This window comes from Amblyomma maculatum, chromosome 1 (assembly GCF_055883805.1).
Source record: "Amblyomma maculatum isolate TAMU_Amacu chromosome 1, ASM5588380v1, whole genome shotgun sequence".
In the NCBI taxonomy this organism is placed as follows: domain Eukaryota; kingdom Metazoa; phylum Arthropoda; class Arachnida; order Ixodida; family Ixodidae; genus Amblyomma; species Amblyomma maculatum.
In genome coordinates this window covers 379,116,486-379,140,495 of record NC_139344.1, presented here as the reverse complement: position 1 = coordinate 379,140,495, position 24,010 = coordinate 379,116,486, and the positions used below count along the sequence as shown (strand labels likewise).

Here is a 24,010-nt window from a genome sequence, read left to right as displayed (position 1 = left end):
GAAAAAAAAAGAAAGTTTTGAGGCAGGCAATGGAGAATGGAGCGAAGGGAAACGGTTTGCGCGAGTACGCGCCAGAAACATGCGGCCAGAGCTTACGTTATAGGTTCAAGCTGCTTCTCTGCCGGGACCTCGAAGCAAAACGACGCCCCAGCGGTGAGGCCGGCATAGAAGAGCGAAAACATTCGACACTACCCGAGGTCTGCACGCTCGCTCATGCGGAAGACACAAAAGTAAAAAGACAAGGGAGGGAAGCATGTACGAAGAGACGAATAATAGCGAAGAGTTCTTGTGGGCCAACTCCCGATTTAATATTGCTGAGTGGCACTTTTGTTATTTTGTGTTCTCGGTAAGCGGCAGCATAGGCCGTTTGTACAAGACGCGAAAGAAGCGAGCGGCGAAAAGAGACGCGCAAGTGCGCGAGAAAGCGTTCAGCCGAGAAGCGACGGGAAAGTAGATTGTCTAGAAAGAATGGACGCACATAACTCGCCCGGTTCCGCGGCGCGCTGTCGGCTGGCAGTAACGAACGGGGCAGGAGCGAAGATGGCGCTCGGTGAGCGAACGCGAGCTCGCGCGCTGGCGAAAATACTTTCGTGGCTCGGAGAAACGCGCCGGTGGCGGGGAACAGCCGTTTGCGTTTACAACCGCGCGCGCAGCACTTCTAACATCCGAGCTGCGCTCGGCCAACGGCCGTCGCGAGCCGAGGCTTGCTTGCTGGGCGATCTTCTCGGGGCGTCCTGGGACGACACGCAAGCGCTTGAACCACCGCACGAAAAAAAAGGGGGGAGGGGGGCGAAGGGGTATGGGGGAGCAGGTCTAGTAGAGTGAAAGGAGTAAGTGTCCGCGAGAACGAGGAATAAAACAGCGAATGTGGACCGGCGGTGACTGCGCCAGTCTGCTTCGTGTCTCGTAAAAAGAGACGCGAATCTCAGCAAAATCAGAAGGGTGAAACTAGCATGCTGTTGGCTATATTTGTTGCTTGTTTATTACGATTACCTTTGTGATAAAGAGGGATGGTCGAAATTTTTATTCGCAAGTTACCTGAGTCAGCGCAAGAAAACAAGTATTGTCCTGTAATGTTGTGCATGAAGGGCCTACGTTAGAGAATTTTACAGCAAAATATTTTAAATGTTTTAAGTTACAGCGAAATGGTAGCCTGCTCTTAAAGGTGCAAGAATCATGACCAGTGAAATATATAACCAAATATATTGGACGACGATTAATTGATTTTAGGTCAATGCGGATCAATTCTTCGCGCTTAATAGCGCCTATACTACACCAGGTGTCGTTGGCCGTAGCTTGAATACTTCCGAAGTAATTTTGAAGTAACTAAAATGCCTCTGCCGTGGTTGAATCTGGTATACAACTTTTATATTTGACTCTTGTTCTCTGCAGGCCTTTAAGTGTGTAGGGGCCATGGAAAACTGGTAGTGCAGATCTTACGCTGAATTCTTTTCCATATAACGAAAGATCATATATGAAAATGCAGATAATCTCTGCAAAGCAAATTGTGGTACTGTTGTTGGAATGGGGGCTGAATATTTATGCAAGCACTGGACTCTGCAGTAAATGGTCTTAGTTAATTTTTTCTTGTTGCGGTTTTTTGCCAATTATATCTGCTCCAGCACAATGTCAAATCAATAAATCGATGAATCAATCAATCAATCAATCAATCAATCAATCAATCAATCAATCAATCAATCAATCAATCAATCAATCAATCAATCAATCAATTGCTAACATTTGTTGCTCTTTGTTACTGTAAAGCGTGCATCTTTGCACAATGAGTGCTATTGCGGTAAAGCCTACCAGTTGGCTTGCAGGAGAGGAACGTAGAGCCCCTTAGGAAAGAAGATGGCAGCACTGAACAGCTTTCTTTAGCTGCACATAACATAATGGCGCCTTGTATCTATAGCTTCTTGATAGCTACCAAGGTATGAACCTTTATTGGTTTTTTGAAGTGAACAGAAGAAGCACGTGTTTCCATCCGAACATGAATGAGTATTTTATGGTACGGAACTATAACGACCACTGTTAAAGATTTTTCGGCCTCCTGCAGCTTCGGCAAGATTTCGTATATCCACAAACTGAAATAAATATCTATAACCCCCTATTTACGAGCAATACACGAAGTTGCCGATGTATCAACCAATCAATCAATCAATGGGTAACATTTGTCGCTCTTTGTTACTGTAAAGCGTGCATCTTTGCACAATGAGTGTTATTGCGGTAAAGCCTACCAGTTGGTTTGCAGGAGAGGAACAAAAGCAGCTTAGGAAAGAAGATGGCAGCACTGAACAGCTTTCTTTAGCTGCATATAGCATAATGGCGCCTTGTATCTATAGTTTCTCGGTAGTTATCAAGGTATGAACTTTTATTTGTTCTGAAGTGAACAGAAGAAGCACGTGTTTCCATCCGAACATGAGAGTTTTAAGGCACAGAACTATAACAACCAGTGTTAAAGATTTTTCGGCCTCCTGCAGATTTGTAAGATTTAATATATGTACAAACTGAAATAAATATCTATAACCCCCTATTTACGAGCAATACACGAAGTTGCCGATGTATCAACCAATCAATCAATCAAATGGTAACATTTGTCGCTCTTTGTTACTGTAAAGCGTGCATCTTTGCATAACTATTTTCATTGCGGTAAAACCTACCAGTTGGCTTGGAGGAGAGGAACACAGAGCCGCTTAGGAAAGAAGATGGCAGCACTGAACAGCTTTATTTAGCTGCATATAATATAATGGCGCCTTGTATCTATAGCTTCTCGGTACTTACCAAGGTATGAACTTTTATTTGTTTTGAAGTAAACAGAAGAAGCACGTATTTACATCCGAACATGAATGAGTATTTTATGGTACGGAACTATAACGACCAGTGTTAAAGATTTTTTTGGCCTCGTGAAGCTTCGGTAAGTTTTCATATATTCAGAAACTGAAATAAACATCTATAACCCACTATTTACGAGCAATACATGAAGTTGCCGATGCTGACTTTATCATAACTACAAGCCACTGTTATTGTGGAAGACAACTAAAAACCATGTCCTTACATTGCTAAAGTGGGAAACGTTTTGTTCTGTTATTTATGAATATAACGCATATGTCTACCCTTTTTTTTTCGCTCTCTTGAGTATAGACTTCTAAAAGCACTGGACACTTAACGATGTCATACTTTTAACCAGTAAGTCCTGCTACTTTGATCTGAGCAGCATGTTCTATATTTTTTATTGTTCCTGAAACTTGGATTTCTTACATTTATGTACGCCGTGCATGGCCCGCATAATCGTTTCCAGTCTAGACTTCATGCAGCCGACGTTTCCCCCAAATCCACAACCAACGGCCGTTCGTTCATTGCAAGCATAAAACCGGCACGCGAGGACATTTATGCAGATCAGGCGTAATTGCACGCGTCAGGAGCGCCGCCTACACAGGCTACGACAGCCAGGGCGCACGCGAGAGAGCGCCCAATGCTGTGTCTACGGCAGAGCGAAAGCACACCCCGCCCCCTGATGAATACGTGCGGGAAACGCAAACTGAAACTGCATGTCATACGAAATGTACGAGCGTGGCATTTTCTCCGAAGCGCTGTGCCCGCCGTCGAGAGAGGCTGGCCTGGAGGAAAGGGGGCCAGGGCCATCGAAGCGAGCGAGGCGCACGGAACGGCGTCGGAGCGACGGCCGGGCGTCAAGGGAGCGGCAAATACGTCGAGAACGACACGAACGTCCATACATAATACATGGAGGTTTGAGCTGAGCGCTCCCAGACAGTCGCGTCCATAGAACGCAGGAGAGCACGCGCCTTTCAGTGAGCGCGAGTTTGTGCCTCGGTGTATATACAGACGTATCGTCGCTGGCGAAAAAAACGCTAAAGAAAGGAAAAGAGTTTGGGGCGTTACGCATCAAACTGTCTGGCGAAATGAAGTGCAGAAAATGGCAGGTTCTGGCGTCCGCTTAAACACCAGAGAAAAATCAGGGCTGGAACCTTCATGCTATAATTTACAGAGTGCGGATTTCTCCTGTTCATTGCCCATAGAAAGAGCATTTTTGCCGGTGTTCTCGGCTCAGAACTGAAAGAACCCCGATCTGCAGCGGACAGAGAGAGAGATAGGGAGAGAGAAAGAAAGAGAGAAAAGAAAAAGACAATGCAGTAAGGAGAGCAGTAATACGAAGTTGAGCGCGGTTGTGGGCGGAAGGTAAGAATCATGCAAATCTTAGTTGGTGAATGGCATTTCTTATTTGCCGTTGAACGTAGCAAAGCTGACGGAACAAAAAGGTTGAGGAACAGGGGGGTGTAAAGGGAACTAGTACGAAAAGGGAGAGAATGCACGAGGGAACAGATTCATAGCGGCTGTTCCCTTTAGACAGGTGGTGTGCTTCCCACCTTACTCGAAATCAATTTCAAGGGGTGGCTGTACCGTGCGGTCTCCACCGAGAGAGCACATCCCGCCCGGTTGGGCACCCTGCTTTAACAGCGTGGGATATGTTAGCGGTAGTCGTTCCACAGTGTACTTCTACCCCGCGGCGTGTTGGAAGTTCCCCCGTCATAAATTTTGTCCGCAGCTTTTCACTTTATTGCGACTGTCTAGAATCGCAAATAAAACGGAACCAAATCGAGTGGAAGCCGCAATAGCTTTTGGGCAGAGAGGAAGGTTTGGAACTGGCTTTGTAAATCTTTTGGAAAGCATTCATATTTTGTGCTTCCGTTGTAGGCATGCTGAAATGCGTTGGAGGGAATGGCATACGCAACAATTTCACATTAAAAAGCAACTAAAATATGCAAGCTGGTATATGCTTTAAACAATTTGGTGAGAAGGAATACGACGAACTAATAGGTGTGTTATTCTTGCTGATATCAGCCCAGGGTTTACTGGCTTCTAAAAAGGAACAAGTCGAACATAGGGAAAACGGTAAACAAGTAAGGTATGACCACATATGAGTCACATCATGACGTCATCTATGCAAAACTCTTGTAGCTACCTATTATATATACTTTACAAATTCTATGCGAAATATCAACCCAGGGTTTACTGGCTTCTAAAAAAGTAACAAGTCGAGCATGGGGAAACCGGTAAACAAGTAAGGTATGACAACATATGAGGCACATCATGACGTCATCTATGCAAAACTCTTGTAGCTACCTTTAATATATACCTTACTAATTCTATGCGAAAATCACAATTTTCTAACACAATTTGCAGCAGCCGCACAAGTAGCGAATAAACTCAAAACACGGTAAACAGGACAGTTTGATACTCCGTTATGTTCCTCATTGTATTATATTTCCTATTCACGTCATTTGAAGTAATGAACAGTACAGCCAGCTTGTAGGAGCAAAGCATTTTATGGCAACAGTGTTGCATGTGACAGGCGCCTTATGTGTAGAATTTTTTTATTTTTTTTATCACGATTTTTTTTTTCTTTCACGCATGAGCCGTGGTTGTAGGCTGGAATCAAGGGCCGCGGTATCACATCGCGACACCTCCGAAAGGAGCCAGTCACGAGCGCGAGGTCGAGGCAGGAGAGGCCTCGGAAAAGAAGCAAGAGTTCCATTAGGGATCCGAGGGAAAGGCCAAGCGTGTCGCCGTTCCGGACCGACTCCTCGACAAACTAATTAGCTTGGCTGGGCGCGACCCGCTTGCCTGGCTCGCTGGCCGCTAGGTCGCTCGGTCGGTCGGTTGGTTGGTCGGCCGACCCGGACATGCGTCCAGAGAGCGAGAGTTGGCGGGTGACGGCAGTGTGGCGACATCACGCGTCCCTTTGCGTAAGCGACCCTTTTGTGGCTCCTACCTACGCCCGCTAAGCCAAATCCGTGCCTTCTGACTACCTCAAAGGAACTCCCCACCCTCTACTTCGTTCACGTCAGCGGCAAGCACCAAGTTGCTCGCAAGCCACGTATTGGTAATTACCAGCCACTATGGAGGCTAAGGGAGGGAGGGGAGGCCATCGTGGGTGTCGTACATGGTTAAAAACTGCGCCACTGCCCGAAATGAAGTTTCTGGCCTCCTCAGCTATCAGTGCCGCTCTAGACGCAATGATGAATGCTTCTTGCTTCCTCTCTGCATATGCTCTCATCTTTTTCTCTTTTATTTTCACTATTACATTGGTTATGCGTTTGTTGCCTACCCTCGCAAGCTTGCGCACATACATTCTAGCCGTGCTCATGAAGTAAAGCGAATTTATTCAAACATTATAAAAAATGCGAAGGGCAGTTAGCACTCAAGTTGGATAAAAGAAGCGATTTTGATATAGTGAGCTCTACGTACAACAATTACTAAATGTTCGCGGGCTGCAATATTGAAACATTGTTTTGCTATCAGGCCAGGTGTCTATACTGGGCTACTGAATGTGAAAATTAGGAGGCAAAATTGATATAGCCCATTGCTGCATCAGGCTATATTTTATAAACAACTTCAAATCTGCAGCATTAGAGGCTGCTGGTCTGAGGCTTATCAAAAAGATAGTAAAATTTATGTTCCAAGCATACCGACGGTCAGAATTAGGCTGTGCACCCACACTATTATACTAATGGGGAACTGATTACAATTGCGTGCAATTATCTTATTAAATACACACTTTTTAGCCCTTTCTAGCTATATTATTATTCGTCCAGCAGCAAAAGACGCATTTATTCTTAAAATTCTGGACTTCATTGTTCTCCCGCCAGTCGATTCAAGTCATGACGTCTGCGCCGAAAAGGGCAAGTCGCGGCCCGTTTTATGTGGAGCGCTACAGAGCATAGCCTCCAAGATAAGAGAAGTCTAAAAAAATCGATGTCTACGCACGTAGTTTACTTATGAAATCGACCACTGTCGGCGGTACCTGCACTGGGTTTCTTGGCTTTTCTAGCATAAGAAAGTTGGTCTTGTTTTAAATAGACTGGTCACTTTGTGATTGAAACGCGATACCCTATCAATACACGCAAGGAGTGACCAGCACTTCGAAACTACCTTTATGCATAGATTGGCGATGTATGTTTCGATAAACCAGCCAGAAATGAGTTAATTTGGCAGCTGTTCATTTTTGTTGAAACTTTGCATTTTATATGTAGTTGCTGTTTTATTCAATCAGGTGAAAATATACGTACCTTGCTGCTTCTGCAGACACCTACATAGGTAGACCAAGTTACCTGAAAATGAGACAAAACATTCAGTTAGGATAAAAACGATACCGTACAGTCATAATAAATATTTTGTAGATACATTGAATACTATTATCAACAACTCAAGATCATTATCTCTCCTCTTAATAATTTTGCCATGATTTGGCAGCAATTCACTGCCACAGGACTAATATCTGGGTGATGTGGTACGGTTGAACACCAACACAGTGAAATATGAGTTGCGTCGAAGTTCTCAGTCACCTCTTGGAAAGCGCGCGAAATGCTTAGGACATTTTTTTCCCATCACAGCCTTACGGAATGGCAATCAACTCAATAGTATGTACGCACTCAGGCCTAAAAGAACAATCGCAAAACTTTCTAGAGAAGATAGCGCTTTAAAGTCCGGGCAGGTTGGGTACAGGAAACTGTGTGTGACGCGACATTTCGTAACATGAAAAGTAGGCAGCTAAGACGGGAGCCTAATACATTTTATGACAGTTGCAAGCGTGGATATGTCGGCTTTAGCTACCACGCTTGTATGCGATTACGATAATAGTCAAACATGAAATCTTACGATGGAGTAGAGAAATAATTAATGTCGGGCAGTCTTAATAGGACTGTCACTAATGACTAGCCACAAGTCTAATTTCCGCCAGGTGCCTATTCCTAAAGTAAATGCAACTGCGATTAGTTAATCCTTATTAATTGACCTGATTCTCGTGCTTTGTGATGCTCGCTAGCACTAGTATTATGCCGAAGGAGGCATTTCTTATGCAAAAATCCTATTTTAAAAATTAGGGGCAAGCTTCTGAAATACGCTCTATACATGAAATATCTAAAATTCCCTCTCATTGAATTGCTCTATGTGTGCTGTGTTGCAAACCATTCAGCAATGTTTTTGGACCAGATATTAAAGAGTACCGTGTACGTTGTTCAATATTTTGTTTTAATAAGGAGAACGCGCCCATTTTCAATGTTTGCATCCACTGCATGTCTGCAGTGGATGCAGCTCTACAAAAACACGAACACGGCCTTTTCGCCAATCTTATATCATATCCACGGAGCTCTTAAAGAAGAAAATGGTAGTGTAATAGGGCGTTTATTGACGCTCAGATGGAGAGCTGTGAGGAGAGGACCTTGCAACGGCGAGCCCAGCGTACTTCTTCTTTGTCTTCGTCGCACAACGCACTGGTGCATGTCGATGGCTGAAGTGCTGACTATCACAGTACAGTAGCCGTTTCTGAGCTAGAAGCACTGATTCCCAATGAAAATGATGTGCCTTGGGAGTGGCATTCAATGAGATTAGGCAGGTGCAAGCAAAATATTCATCTATCTAAAATAACAGAAGCATTAAATGAATTCTTAAAGCAAGAGCTTTTAGCAGTATTTAATGCATATATTTAGGATTTTTCAGCAAGAGAAAGAACGTCTAAAAAGCTTTTTATTAAGTTTCTTGTTTAGACAAGAAGTATCTAGTTTCTTCGCTATCACTTTCCAGGAGCAAAAAGGTCAGAGCTTATACGTTGTATGCTTTGCCTTTCGATTGCTACGAAAGTGACGAATAAGCCTTTGTTTTTGCGGGCCTGCAATGACAAAACCCTTTTTTTTTTATTGCGGTGAAGGCACGCAACATCTTTACGCACGCACCACTAACTCTGCGTCAATGGAAACTCAGTTTTGTACAGTTCGCTTAGCTTTGACGTTTTCGTCCAACAATACGAGCCCACACAGGCCACCTATTGGGCAAGGAAAAACGTTTTTGCCGCGAAGAAACGCAAAAAATGTCAAACGATCCGCCGATGCTTGGTGTTTCGAAATTCACATAAAATTTCAACCTCGTTTCATTACACGCTTGGTAAAGCAACTGTCAACAGTATCACACATCGAAATCCACTCATCGTTTTGGTTCGCGTCACGAGCAAGTCAAGAAAGTAATCTCGAAGAGAAGAAAGCACATTCTCCACAAGAAATCCAAATGGTGTCAATAGACCTTCTCGGTGCTCCGCCTAGTGGCGGGATTGTTTTCCCATTAGGCCGTCACCCGAAACCGCCGACTGCTGTCACTTTGCGAGTCTGAGAGTCTCAGATGCCTCCGGCACTTCATCATCGAGCGGGGAGACGTCGGTTACAGAAAGGCTGAGAGGCGCTCATCTCGTATCCACTAGAGAGTGTTGGATGTAGCGCAAAAAGCAGTTTTCCAAGACCCGCAGATCACGTTTGCTTGGCTCGCTTTCCGCCCACTCTTCTTATTTTATTATATTCTTCGCCTTGGTATCGCAATAGCGCTCCGGCGTTAAAAGTTCCTAGTAATATTATTCACGTCACTCTTTTCAAATAGTATCGCCTTTACTTCTTTCTTCGGTACGCGCTAGAAAAGAAAATTTTTATTGTCTTGTTTGCCTAAGTAGGCGGCACTGAGCGAGCGTTGCGACATCCTCGGTTTCTCTTCAATCTTAATCTGACTTCAGAAGCGCCCGGAGCAAACCGGACTGCTTGGGAAAAAGTTCTGAGAGTCAGCCTCTACAGTTCTCTTGTGTGGGAATGAAGCGCCAGAAAAGTCACTGCGGCAAGCGTTAACGTCGCTTCGGGCATTCCTGATCCATCATGCGGTTTAAATGAAGGTTCCTCGCCGCTCAGTTGCGTCACAAACGCTGGATATAAGTTGCGACTAACTTTGGTGAGAACGACATTTTATTTTATTCATTGCTAGCCGTTGCATTCTGCTTCAATGAGACGAAGACCCCCTTGTTCGAGAACTTATATGTTGCAAGATATGGTGGAGTAGGGTGGCGGTCTAACATGTCACTTGATGCTTTCGCTGATGTTGAAAGCAAACGTAATTTAAGTCGACGTATAATATTGAAAATGGTTAGCAAAATTTTGTGACCTTGGACGTAGGAAATAATACATATGAAGGAAAATGGGCAAAATCAAATTGAGAAGATATAAAAACTATTTTTTTTTATGTTCATCCTTTTGTATGGTCTTTCCCCTCAGAGGTTCACTGCCCTTGCAGTTCACTGAAATTGGCACTTGAGGAGAGAATCAGAGCAGATGAGTTTATATATATAGTAATACCCCTTGCTTCGTTATTTCTGGCCGGCTAGTCTGCAATTTGTTTGGACCAATGCAATTATTTTTGGTCATTCTTCTCTTACTGTACAACAAGTATCCTTGATATGCTGTTGCTGTTGACAAGAAAGCACAGGAAATGCTGGGAAAAATGCATTCGTGTTTTAATTCACCACTGCTGTAACGTGATAGTGCAAGGCGGCTAAACCTAGAAAGTGCAAGAAATAGCTTTGTAGATTTAAATATGGTTTATTTTTTCGGTCTTAGTCTCGTCTAATTTGTCCTTGTAATTATTTCACTCCTTTATGTGACACTTGAAGGCAATACAAAAGTTAGTCTCCGCATATCTGCAGCAGCAGGCGATATTTATTGCACTGACGGTTATAACAAACATTCGCTAGCTTACTGCGTAAAAGTATTGTGAAATTATAGACAGTTAATCCGTGGGACATTTTTAAGGCCTGAAACTAAGGCCACTTCTACGCGCACGCACACACATTAGTACATATATTCGGGAAGGAACAGAAGAAATATGCGGACCCTAGCCCTCTGTCTTACGTTAAGACGATTACGTTCAATGGTTACAAGCAATCAACATCCAGGATGACATCTCAGCCCTTTTGTTATCCTAAATGTGTCAGAGGCGCATCATGAAGCCAATGCGCGCAACACACTGTGTGTTCCTTTGTTATTTATAAAATTTTGTGTTTTTTTTTTTGCAAACAATATATTCAAATGCTTTCTATACTGAAAAGGCCTGATTAGGACAATGTCGCAGTTACTTTTGTCATGAAGGATTATTGGCGGATGATATATGTATTCACTGGTTGTCACTAGTTATCAAGCGCAGTTTTCTTATTTCTTGCAACGACCCCACTTGGTGGCTCAATAGCCGATACTTATGCATTCCACGGCGGTGAGTCAGTGCGGCTGATTGTACCCAGTGATGTTACTACTCCGCGTAGCAGACAGGATGACACCTCTCTTTTTGTGTCTTTGTATCCAGAAACGCTCTTGAGATTCCAGACAAGTCGAAGGCAAGCGGGGTGTTCCCATGGATATCGCAGGAAAGCAGCCATGCTTCGATGTCGATGGGGCGAGAGTGCAATGTTGTGCGTCAAGATGTAATGGGCAGAAAGCAAAGGCAGTGACGCTCCTCTGGAATGTTACGCTTTCTTCTCTCGTTCGTGTCAGAAAGAAATAATATAAAGCGAGCTTGCGTGTTCAGACCACTGTGAAAAATGGTGACGCATACCAGAGAACTTTTCAGCTTCTGACTTACTATGGGCAGTTCAGGATTACTAACTTGCATCAGGAATGAAATTCTTTTCTTATTCAAAGAGAACATCAGTTTCTATCCCTCTTTGAATACTTCGCCGAATTTATTTATATTGAACGCCGCTTCACGTGCTAAACTGTGATATACTGAAGATGAAGTAGGTGTTGTTTGCCCCACAGTAACGTAATATAACTCCATAGTTTCATTATATTTTCATCGCGGCTTTCATATGGCGCAAGTATTTGGTAAACGAAGACTGGCCTAAACGCACAGCAAAATGGAATAAACGCCCTAAAATTTGTAGAGCGATAGTTCTGCCGAACGCAAAAGCCTAGATTCTTGACATTCCAGGCATTTGATCGACAGCCAACCTCAAACTTCAAAGTCATGCAGCCCGAAAGCTTGAGCCTGTCATTTGACCTTGACTTTTATTCTTTGACTTTATTGACGTTATCTAGGGAAAGACTACGTCAAAGAATCACGTGATTCATGGAGTTAAGAGATCACTTGATTGCCTTTTATAACAGGCTGCCCAGACTTTGCCACGCCAATAACGTATCAGGAGCGAGAACGTCAAATCGCGAAAGGTGTGGTTTGATTTGGTTTGGGTTATGGGGTTTAACGTCCCAAATCAACTCAGGCTTTTAGAGATGCCGCAGTGAGATCTTGACAGACAATTCCCGAGGGTAGTTGGTGGTACGTCGAGCAACCATTCGTCGAAAGTTTGTCGAGCAACCATTCGTCAATAAGAATCAATCTTCCAGAACTCTCGGATGCTGATACTGGCCAGCTACTCCTAGGTCATGCCGGTCCATTTGTACGGATTGGTTAAAACGAAGCTTTTTGTAGCGAGGTCACTCACGACCGGTATCTGGACAACCTGGTTGCTGATCATTGCATGCTACTGTCACAAGGTTGCGGGAGCACTTTGTAAAAAAGAGTATGCGGAGCTTTTACTTTGCCATTCAGAGAACAGAACGTGGGCACATCGAACTATGAAGCCCGCAAAGCTGTCAAACGTCACCGTATGCAGATAACGATGGTGTCATATCATCCAGCGGATGCAGCTACCGAATAAATTAATTGACGAACGACAACAAAAGCAAGTCAATAGAAAACGAGAAACTTCAAAACAGGGAGAAACATGACCCGTAGTTAACCGGAAACGGTGACTTGAACGAAACTGCGCAAAGCGTGCTGCAGAGCCGTCGCCTAAGCTAAAGACCAAGACGCTGGGTCTGTACTCTGTTTGCATCGTTATCGAAAGTTCACTATCTCCTCCGCTTCGAATCATCTCACTGGTGGAAGCGGTGGAACCAAAAGAGGTGGCGACATCATGTACCGGTGTTTCCACAAACCAGATGACTCGAGGTCAGGGAGATAGCGACACTCTCGTTAACGACGCAAACTTGCAGTACGGAGCAAGGTACTGCCAACGAACAGAAAACCAATAGCATAACAATGAACAGATGTCACTCTACTTTCTCTCTAACCAAGTTGAACCACTTCTCATTTTTTTTTACCCATGAACCATAACCAAGTAAAATAAAAAGTATTATCAAATTATGTTGGACCAATAACCCCGATTCCAAAGTGTTAATTTCAAATTTCGGTGAGATATTATTGAATTGCCATTCTTGTCTATTTCGGATTTTCTTTCTACTATGATTTTCAACGTCCAAGTTTGTTAACTTAAGTAATGCCGAAAGCTGGGCGAGTTGGTTAACATTCATGATAAAAAATACCGCGAAAGTACACGTGTACTTTCGCGCTATTTTCCATCATGAATGTTTGTTAACTTAGACGTTGTTAACTTGGAGTTTGTTAACTTAGCCACAATATATAGGAAATCATAGCTCACATCGAATGCCAAAATCATCAACTAGAAGATTGCTTGCAGAAGTGTTGGAATATTGTTCACACTCATCGACATCGCGTTCAGCCGTACATTCGCTATATCAAACCACGCTCCACCCATTTCCATGTGGCGCGTCTCCTTACGGCGCTCTTCGATCACTTCTCACACCCAGCCACAGGTCGGCTGCGCGTTAGATAAAACCGGGCGACGAGGAGAACGGAGGTTGTGCTTTAGGGTGAAACTCCGCTTTCCCGCACTTATGTTTTCGTTTTTTTGCCAGATCGGTGTATAATGCGATGACGAAACATCAAATAAAACACGTTAACAGCTTGTAACAGTAGCAGTTAGTTCAGTCGTTCAGTCGTGTCCGACTCTACGTGACCCTATGAACCATCTCACGCCACGCTTTCCGGTCTCTCACTATCTTCCTCACATCACATAACTACATCTGCAGTGCCTCGAGGATGCCATCTAACCATCGCGTTCGCTCCCCTTCGCTGGTGACCCTCAACCTTTCCCAACATCAAATCATTCTCCAGCGACTCCTCTCTTCTCATCAGATGACCAAAGTAGCTGAGCTTTAACTTTAGAATGTGACCCTCCAATGAGCAGTCAGGGTTTATGGTCGACAATATCGACTAATTTGATCTTCTGGCAGTCCAAGGAACTCTCAAGAGTCTTCGCCAGCACCACAATTCAAACGCGTCAATTCTTCGGCGGTCAGCCTTTTTCACAGTCCAACTCTCGCATCCATACATCACAACTGGAAAGACCACAGCACGAGTTATACGGATCTTGGTTGGCAGACTAATGTCTCTGCTCTTTACTAGACGGTCAAGGCTAACCGGCCATTACTCTCTTTCCCAGAAGCAGGCGTCTCCTAATTTCGTTGCTGCAGTCTCCTTCCGAGGTAATCTTGGAGCCCAAGAAGAGAAAATCTGTCACAGCTTCCACTTCTTGCCCATTGATGCTCCAGGACTTGATAGGGCAAGACGCCAAGATCTTTGTCTTTTTATTGTTCAGTTTAAGCCCAAACTTCTTGTACGCGCATCAGAAGTCTCTAGAGTTCCACTTCACTTTCTGCCATTAAAGTGGTATCATCCGCATATCTAAGGTTGTTGATACGTTTTCCAGCAATCTTCACTCCAGCTGAAGACTCGTCCAGACCGGCCTTCCTCATGATGCACACTGCATATAGGTTAAATAGGCAGGGCGACAGTATACAGCCTTGCCTCACTCCTTTCTCAATCGGAAACCGATCAGAAAGACCATGCCCAGTTCTGACTGTGGCCTCTTGTCCTTCATACAGGTTCCTGAGGAGACAGATGAGGTGAATTGGAACTCCCATCTCTTGGAGAGCTTGCCACAATGTGCTGTGATCTACGCAGTCAAACGCTTTCGTATAATCAATAAAGCAGAAGTAGATGGGTTTCTGGAACTCTCTTGCTTTTTCCATGATCCAGCGAAGGTTGGCAATTTGGTCTTATAGTTCCTCTGCCCTTGCGAAACCCAGCTTGCACGTCCGGAAGCTCCCGATCCACATACTGCTGCAGCCTACCTTCGAGGATTTTCAACATCGCCTTGCTAGCATGCGAAATAAGCGCGATCGTACGGTAGTTGGAACAATCTTTGGCACTGCCTTTCTTTGGAATGGGGATGTAAACTGACCTCCTCCAATCCTGTAGCCACTGCAGGGTTGTCCAAATCTTCTGACATAATGTATGCAGAATGTTAACAGCGTCATGGTTGAGGGTTTGAAGCAACTCAGCTGGAATGCCATCAATTCCGCTAGCTTTGTTCTTAGCAAGGCTGGCTAAGGCCCATTCAACTTCACTCTTCAGGATGCCCGGCTCGATATCAGTAATCACAACCGTCTTATGTTGGGTTTGCACATTCGGGTCCTTCTTGTACAGTTCTTCTGTGCATTCCTGCCACCTCTTCTTTATTTCTGAGGCTTCAGTGAGGTCCTTGCCTCGTTTGTCCTTTACCACGCCCAGCTTAGCACAGAAGCTTCCTTTGATATCTTTGATTGTCTTATGCAGAGCTCTTGTGTTCCTTAATTGGCTGTTGTCCTCAACTGCTTGGCACTGTATGTTCAGGAAAGCATTCTTATCTCTCCTTGCTATTTTCTGAAAATCCGCATTGAGAACCTTGTATCTTTCACTTTCCCCCATAACTTTTCTCATCCTCCTTTCCTCAGATATTTGCAAAGCCTCTTCAGATAACCAGTTTGCTTTCTTGCATTTCTTTTGCTTTGGAACTACCTTATCTCCACATCTCTTCGTGCTTTCTGTCTTCTAGATCTAATTCTTGAAATCGATTCCTCACTTCCACTGCATATTCTAATGGAATTTGATCCAGATCATACCTAAAAGGCCTTCTAGTTCTCTGCGTTTTCCTCAATCGAAGCTTAATTTTGGCAACAAGAAGCTGTTGATCGATGCCACAATCGGCCCCAGGCCTTGTTTTTACTGCTTGTATAGCGCTTCTCCATTTCGGCCGGCAAAGAATATAATCGATCTGATTCCTGTACAGACCATCCGGTGATGCCCATGTCTACAAGCGCCTCTTGTGCTGTTGAAAATGAGTATTCGCTATGGTCAGGTTGTTTTCTTGACAAAACTCTACTAGCCTCTGCACAGCTTCATTTGGCTCGCCAAGACCTAACTTGCCTATAATTCCGGATATTTCTTCACTCCCGACCTTAGCATTCCAGTCTCCTATGAGAAAAACGACGTCTGATGATGGGGTGCGGTCTAAAAGGCATTGTAAGTCCGCATAAAATCTCTCAACGTCAGCTTCTTCAGCAGTAGTGGTCGGTGCATAGACTTGGATAACTGTTATGTTGAAAGGGTGACCTTGGATCCGAAGTGAAATGATTCGGGGTGTAACAGTAGCAAAGAACATTTATTTAAAAAAAAATGGCTTAGGCGGTAAGGGCACGGTTGGTATAGGGTCCTCCCCCATTGCTCCGATGGCTGAATCCGTGCCATGGGTAAGGCTTCGTTTTCTAGACAACCCATGCCATGAAATAAAGGCAGACAATCTTGAGCCAAAACATTAAGAACGACTCAAAACGCATGATTGGGTGGCACTACGCATGCTCGCAGGGCATACCTCGTGCAAGGTGCACGTCTTTACGATCGAGTCTGACGCGTGGCTTATGCCGTTGATGAAGCGCTTAGAATTACTCCACTGTTGCGCTGTTCTCAACTGTGAAATTTAGTACTAAGGTGGAACACGCAGCAGTTACAGACGCTACCATTCCTCACACTCACAAATCAAAATTTTAAGAATACTTCGTCGCCCTCGTCGATGAAATCGCAACAAAAAAAGCGCATCATTTTTATTTTTCAAGTTGACAACGCTCGCTGCCTACATATAGAAACAAAATACTGCGCAGTGTACAACCATATACGCTTCTGCAATCTGCAATACTGCAGTAAGACGTAGCACCTTCAAAACCATATATACTTTAGGCTGCCAGCCCAGCTTAATTCGCAGCGGTGAGGTTTTTCATCCGCATCTTGTAAACTTTTGTTCATGACGACAAAAAGACATACAAATACTTTATTTATACACTATTTATTTGCGTGGTTAAAGGAAACTGAACATGATCAAACGCTGGAAAACAGGGGTTGAACAGATTGTGCTAGTGAAGGCAAATGCTGCACCATTTCGTCGTGTATGCTAGCTGACTCCGCATCTCGGCACCAGCACCGGTTGTATTGCACCGTCGGTGGCTGTAAGCACAGAAGACGGGCTAGCTGCAGCATATTTTGTATTGTGATTTCCACCAGCTATAAACTTGCACTTGATTCCTACATTCCGGCGTGCTCTGCTTTGAGTGCTTCAGCAAGGGACGAGTGATGAACAAACCATTTAGGCTATTGATGCAGCATAGCTCATAGTCAAAATGTATATCCGCCAACATAAGAAAATAAAAACATTATTTTTTATGCGTTCTATTTTCTATACATGCTCTCTTCGCAGCAGAGGTGCTGCCAAAGAAAACTGTACACTAAATTATATTAATAAGTTTTACACTAAACAGTGTGCTAGTAAACTTGAATTTTTACAACATCACTGAGAAGTAGTGGTTAGCTACAGAACACGGTCCGTTTCGTTTTCGATGCGATGCAGGTTACGCTTAGTAAAGCCTGCAGAATGATGTGCTGTCATTTTGCCGCCGTGGGGCTAATGGCTGCAAGAAGTGCGTTGCTAGCACGGAGGCGATGTATTCTTACATCTCGGTTACCGACAAGCTTCTATACTGCCAATTTTTGTATACCGAATGATCGATATAAAGCACCACTACGCAACTCTACTGAGCATTAATATTTCTAAGTTTGACTATTCTGATTACGTCATTCAAAACGCACTAGCTGCAGAGGTTAAAGACAACTGACTTACATATGACAGGCGGCTACATAGTAAAGGAGAGTATATAATTTGTTCACACGGATTCTACAGTCCTTAGTAAGTCATAAGAGCAGAATCGGCGTGTCATGTTTCTTTTGTGACAACGCTGTTTCATACCAACACTAAAGAAAAAAAGAAATTTAGCATTCCAAACTGAGCTTACATTTGCTTACACACTATTATACACTGACTTAGGTCTTGTATGAAACTATTACAAGTAAACACGACCTACATAGGCTTCGAAACATGTGCGGAAATATGGCATAATTGGGTAACGCACACAAAGGTATCCACAGCAACTGCGATGCCCTTCATTAACATCGACCTTCATGAAGTATCGAAATAGCGCCCGCCTTGTATGAACCAAACAACATGGTGTCTACAACAATTTCCACATTTGTCGCGTGATACATTTCATTTCTAACACATTCATCTCTTCTTCTCTAGTCAGCTTCATTCACAGGTGTCCGCAGTGAAGCTTCTACGAGTCCAACAACATTCTACAGGATTGGTGAGGCGTGCTTCTCAGCGGAATATGAGATGGAGCAACAAATGCAACTACGGCGCTGGCCAAGCGCATCTAATCTTCTAATATTTCCTCATCCCGTTCACTTCTTTCTCCGAAAAGAGAATCAAGACCACCCTCATTTACAGAAAGGCCCCGCTCACTTGCTCCTAAAGTCATTTATGCGCCCTCTCTGTCTCCCGCCTACAGCTTTTCGTAGAGAATTTATTACAGCAAATTTGTTTGTGCCTGCTTAAAACTTCGCGAGATTCGCGGCCTGAATTGCTTTGAGATTCGCAGAAGATTTGCCATGTGCGCTTCCACAATACAAGAAAAGGTACCAGTGTTCATTCAAGTTGAGTATGCGCATATTGTAGCGTATGCTGCAGGCACGTTAGACTTTCGTTATATCCAAGACCTTCGTTACAACCAACTTTTCGGTTATACACATGTCTTTCTGTTTTCTCGACTCCTTTCTATATAACTCAGTTTGTGCAAAAGGAATGCCCAGATTATTCCTTTTTTTTTTCATTTTGCTACCTGCAAACCACGGTAGGCGGCCAGGTGCCCCGTTGCAGAGGCTTCAGACACACGGCGGGCGCCTTCAGGACGCTCCCAATGATTTTTGTATGAGAAACACAGTCGCGTGCCCAGATAGACGTGCTTGACAAACATAGTATTCGATCACATAATATAAGTATTTACTTGCAGTTATAGCGCCAAATAACAGCCCCTTCTTTCATTTGCAAGCTCATTTTGCATAAGAAACATCAAAAAAGAGCTGCACACTACAATGTCCTTGAGCTGTCAAGAATTCACAAGTAGCGTTCCTGGAGCTCCAGTGCTCTCGTCATAGGGATGCTGGTGAACGAGTTTCGTCGTTGTCCACAAATTTGCTGAGAACGGCTTTCTGGCATTTTACGAACACCAGGTCATGACCCTCTTTAAAATATACACCGCTTGAAGTAATACATGTCGCTGATATATACGATGCCATAATTTGCTCTCATGCAGGGATTCTTGTTTTCTGTTTTGCAGAGTGAGTGTGTAACTCCGAAATTGGGAGGGAGGGAGGGAGGGAGGGAGGGAGGGAGGGAGAAAGGAAGGAAGGAAGGAAGGAAGGAAGGAAGGAAGGAAGGAAGGAAGGAAGGAAGGAAGGAAGGAAGGAAGGGAAGGAAGGAAGGAAGGAAGGAAGGAAGGAAGGAAGGAAGGAAGGAAGGAAGGAAGGAAGGAAGGAAGGAAGGAAGGAAGGAAGGAAGGAAGGAAGGAAGGAAGGAAGGAAGGAAGGAAGGAAGGAAGGAAGGAAGGAAGGAAGGAAGGAAATAAAGGCGAAATAACACAGGAAAAAAGAAGAGATAAAGAACAGAAACCAAAACGAAAAGGCAAGAAAGAAATAGATAAGAAAAAAGCAAGAGTCATGAAGAAAAGAGGAAAATAACAGTTGGCAAGAAGCAACTAAAGACTGGAAAAAATATAGTAAGGAAAGATGGGTGGGTGCATGAAGGAATGGAAAATTGAAAGCAAGAAAACGGAAAGAAAAATAAAATGGAAGGGATGAAAGAAACTAGGCACTGCTAAGCTTTGATGCTTTGCGCATAAATTTCCGGCGAGATCAGGTTTTGCTGGGCTCTCATCTATGCTGATTTGCATTCTTAGTTACATAGCGCACAGCAGCTACAGTAAACACACACGTGCTCTGTTCAGCTTAGTGCCCAAAGTAAACAGCAACAGTATTTTTCAAGTTTTCTTTTGCGGGCGGCAGCAGCTTCTTGTGGCGGCGTTGTGTGTTGAGTGTGGCGGCAGGCGAGAGCTTCCATGTCGGCCATACTACTAGACTAACTACATTCTGCGTGCGCGTGCAACCGGCTCCTCCACAGCTGCTCCCACCCTTGCTCCCACCATCCCCGTCTATATGTTCTTATCTTGGGCAAAACGGCGGCGGCTCAGGCGTCAGACCGCGCAAGAGGTTTGCGAAGTGCCAAGTTTGGCTCCCGCCATATTCTCGTTAATGTTGTCTTATCTAAGGCATCGGCTTCTTTTTGTTTTTATTTTTTTCTTACTGCAAGCCACGAGATGTGTTCGGCGACTCACCAGGTGTGTCATCGAATTGCACTGAAAATTGGCTCAAGAGTAGTGAGTACAAAAAACTCCATAGCAAGGCAACCGAGTTTGACGGCAGGTGGACTTACGTGCTCAAAGCTCCGCGCTCTCACGCGCACCGAGCCTGCAGCAGCGGCAGCAGCACGTGTGCTCAAAGCCCCGCGCCCTCACGTGCTCTCACGCGCACCGAGCAGAGAGCAGCAGCACGCATTCGTGCTTCTCGTCCTGCGGGGCAGTTTGCGGCCACACCTCCCACAGAGACAGGCGTACGCTACGTGCTCGCGCCGGGGTCCGACTAGGCGGAGTCGTACGTCGTATAACGATCGGCGTGTGGTGCTCGACGACCCGTGCGCGTTCTTCGACGGCGAGCAGTTTGGGAACAGATGTTGTGCGCGACAGCTTGGGGCGTGTCTCTTATTTGCGCTCACGCGAGTTCGGCGCCGGTGCCTGTATCGAGCGACACTCATTTGCGCATGTCCTGACGTTTTCCTCTCTTCTCTGCCAAGTCGCGTAGCATATTTCAGCCCGATGCCTGTGGTCGCTCTCTCATTTCTATCTTCGTTTGCCTTCTTCTCAGTATATTTTAAGTTTTCTTCTAAAGAGACGTGTGTTCGTTGACGTGGTGGCATATCTACTTGTGATCTCTCGTTTGATCGGAGCTACGCTTTCAATATTTTCCCTTCCTTTTTTTGTTCGCATGATACTCTTCTTTGCGTACCTCGATCTTGTCTTCTTCAGAGATATTTAAGACAGCAAAGTAGACCAGTATTCACTACCGCCACTATAAAACTAGTATTGTATTTTTGTTTACTTTTGTAGTTTATTCTAAACGCGTTTTTACAATATATATGGGGCTATTTACACAGGCATCAGAAACGTATAGAAAGCTAGGACACTCATTTTAATTTTTCTGGCAGCACCATGTTAGCTTATTCAGCGCGAAGCAGTAGAGATTTAACAAGTGCGACTTTGAGTTTTAGCAGTCTCACTGTCCCACGTCTATTTTCTTTTTTTTTTTTATTTACTTAGGCCCCTTTCACAGAGCAAGCGGTGAACTTGCATGTTCCTTTTTTATTCAGGATGAGATGATGGCGAATGATCTCCGAACATATTTGGCCTCAAACTAGAATTTTAGCGCTCGCCTCGTTTTGAACCGAAGTCTAAGCCAGACATTTTGATCTTAAGGAACTGCTTTCAAGTGTGCAACTAGTCAAATTTTTAACCAGCCTGTTTGGCGGTCAGCTTTTCTGCGCTCGTGCGCCTAACTTTTCCGCTTGTTTTATTCGTTATAAGACGCAACACTATCTTAGGGAAGGTTTGTAAGCTATTTAATGATTCGACCAATAGTAGACCGCTTTAAGTTTTCCGTGACACTGCCTAAGTCATTTATATTAGCCAGTAATGCATACCTTAAGAACACTTATACTGTTGTGAAAGAACAAAGGCGAATAAGGATTTTAATATTCTGGTGTTCGTTTTCCCTGGAGGACGGAATTATGTTCTTACAAATAAGCAATATCTACCTAAATATTAGGGCATGGGATTTAAACGGCAGGGAGATACATTTTAGGAGAAAGAGAGAGGTTGTCTGGATGGATCAATATCAAGTCTGTCGCTCTTCGCTATGACTAACAGACAAGTCTGTTATTATGAACTCTAATGCCTGTAGATCGCGTGCTATTGCTTTGTATGGATTTTCTTGCTTTCCATGCCATTTGTTCTAGCATAGCAGCGTTTTTGAGATTTTTTTTTTGTACAACTGTAACACGAAATGTTAGTTACTATTATCTGTCATATTTAAAACACTGTATGATTTACTTGGTTTTTATGTATTGTTGATTCCCTCCCTATTGTCACCCTTAGTAGAGTGTAAAAGTATAAATAAATAAATAAACAAACATTTAGTGACTGATTGAAATAAACCGTTAGCTATTCTACCCAGTCACGTGCTTCGTCAAATAACCGTTCACCTTTTGTGTTATGTTCCCTGCTTTCAAGATGAGTGCGTTAAGACTACCCAAAAAAGGCACGTGGTTCTCCGTTCAAAAATCTAATGTAGCCGTTTTTCATCGCCGAAATAAGATGATGAAACGGCGATTAGAGACCCATCATATGTATTACAAGAATATTACTTTCATAATGGTGCCTCACGACGACATGAAGAGAGCCATTAAAATTCGGAAAGAGGCATTGGAGTGCAGCAGATATTTTTTACTTGCCTCTTTTAATGAGAAGCCAGACCAATTTTCACTCCAACCGGACAGCCTCTAAGTTCCTTTGTTTACCAGCTCAGGTTCCATCAATGAACTTCAGTGCTCAAGACAGAAATGCCAGGTCCGCCCAATCGAGTCTTCTATGCGTTCCTTCACCCTCTACAAAAATGAGCTTTAGTGTAAAGTACCGAGTTTTTAATTGACCGAACAGTGAAACAAAGGCCGCTACCGGAGAAGGTTGACCGGCGTAACGAAATGACTTACAGTCTGACCGCGACACTAATATGGTGGAAGGCGGCGCGCGCTTCGCCACGCAATCGAGTCGAATCGGGCGCGAGTGATTTAGCGGACTCAACTTGTTCGGCGCCGAATTAATGGCCAGTTATCGGAGACGCGAACGGGGCCGGCTTAATGACGCTTGGTAATAGGACGTGCGCGCAATGTTCTTAGCCGATCCTCATCCCGCGCGCTTTGCTGGCTTCGTGCGGCACTCGCAAGGTGCGTTCGCGTCGCCGCGGAGCCATTCCAATCAGTCTGTGTCTCAGACAACGACTCCGTCCAGTGGCATACGCTTGGCCTTACTGCGGTGCAGATGGAATGCCGGCTGCCATTTGAGTTAATCTACTGGAAATGTTTTCATTGATAACAAGGAAGCTGGTTCGACGCCTCGGTTTACACGGGGCGATGAGGTGTGAAGTGATTCAGGATGCGCGTCGTATTGCCACCAAGCATTAGGACATCTAGAAATTTAGATGGAGCTATATGGGACGACTGCTAGTATTGTACGATGATGAGATAGTGAATGATGATTAGCGTTATTGTAATTTTTACAGTATTTTATTTTCTTGGTTCTGCAATCACTGACAGTTTGTTAAGACATCAACAATAAGCCTAAACTTCTCACTTGTAACAAAACGTACATTTATGTTATCTTTGAGATGATCTGAGCGTAGATTGCGGCATCGTTTACCTGTTTTCTTCAAGAGTGACTGCGCTTTCAGTAAGCGCGCGCTATGCTATTGAGGTGAGATAGGTGAAAAGAGTGTTATAACCTGTAATGTGGGTTCGAATATATATTGCGCGTCATTTTGGGCTTCGGTAGGCTATACTACATAATATAGCTAAGCACAGTTTAATGAAAAGTCATTTAGACATCGCAAATGGGTCTACCATTTCCACTATTCGTTTACTGGTAGCGTACTTGTTGCTATGTTTAATATTTGTTATGGATGTGCCACTCAAGACACTCATCATTCACACAGTTCTCGCCATCACTATTTACTATAAAAACAAAAGAAAACAAAAAAAAATCCTTCCAGCTACACCAGTTATAGAAAACGATTGTAGCGAAGCCCGGAAATAAGCGTAAAATGAAATTATGTTATAAAAAACAAAAACACCATTACGGCATCGGCGAACATTTTCCTGTTGTCGGACTGTAGTACACAGTTTGACTTG

General features: G+C 44.0%; 1 long non-coding RNA gene across 2 annotated transcripts in view; it reads right to left on the bottom strand.

Annotated features, from left to right (window-relative positions):
• Nucleotides 1-24,010, bottom strand: part of LOC146208332 (uncharacterized) — a 674,483-nt gene that overhangs the window by 130,532 nt on the left and 519,941 nt on the right. For both annotated transcript variants that reach the window (XR_014704761.1, XR_014704764.1), the window contains one exon: nt 7,089-7,130. This is a non-coding gene — a long non-coding RNA (uncharacterized LOC146208332). The remainder of the gene's footprint in view (nt 1-7,088; nt 7,131-24,010) is intronic.